The 654-nt window shown below is 42.2% G+C and overlaps 1 protein-coding gene across 1 annotated transcript in view; it reads right to left on the bottom strand.

Annotated features, from left to right (window-relative positions):
• Positions 1–654, bottom strand: part of LOC110465474 (alpha-mannosidase 2x-like) — a 50,441-nt gene that overhangs the window by 46,669 nt on the left and 3,118 nt on the right. The window lies entirely within an intron of this gene.

The following is a 654-nucleotide window of genomic DNA, read 5'->3' as shown; positions in this document are numbered from 1 at the left end:
GGGGGGGGGTCACCAAGACATTTGACAGTCACACCCCCTGTCCTTGACATGAAAAAATAATTATAGTTATGCATATACTGCATCTATCTAAAAAAAAGAAAGGCAATAAAAATCACAATTTTAAGAAAAAGTGAAATGAATAAACTACCAAAATTATAGTTTTACTGTAATATATTGATTTTTCATAACGGGAGAGGGGGCTAGATCTACACCCTACTTGTAACCTATTGGACACAGTGTGTATACACTCTCTATCTATAACAGGGAGGGGGCTAGATCTACACCGTACCTGTAACCTATTGGACACAGTGTGTATACACTCTCTATCTATAACAGGGAGGGGGCTAGATCTACCCCCTACCTGTAACCTATTGGACACAGTGTGTATATACTCTCTATCTATAACAGGGAGGGGGCTAGATCCACACCCTACCTGTAACCTATTGGACACAGTGTGTATACACTCTCTATCTATAACAGGGAGGGGGCTAGATCTACCCCCTACCTGTAACCTATTGGACACAGTGTGTATACCCTCTCTATCTATAACAGGGAGGGGGCTAGATCTACACCCTACCTTAACCCTATTGGACACAGTGTGTATACACTCTCTATCTATAACAGGGAGGGGGCTAGATCTACACCCTACCTGTA

The sequence above is a fragment of the Mizuhopecten yessoensis genome, unplaced genomic scaffold (genome assembly GCF_002113885.1).
Source record: "Mizuhopecten yessoensis strain PY_sf001 unplaced genomic scaffold, ASM211388v2 scaffold11081, whole genome shotgun sequence".
NCBI lineage: Eukaryota > Metazoa > Mollusca > Bivalvia > Pectinida > Pectinidae > Mizuhopecten > Mizuhopecten yessoensis.
Note: the sequence above shows the minus strand (reverse complement) of the source record. Positions and strands in the feature narration are given on the sequence as shown.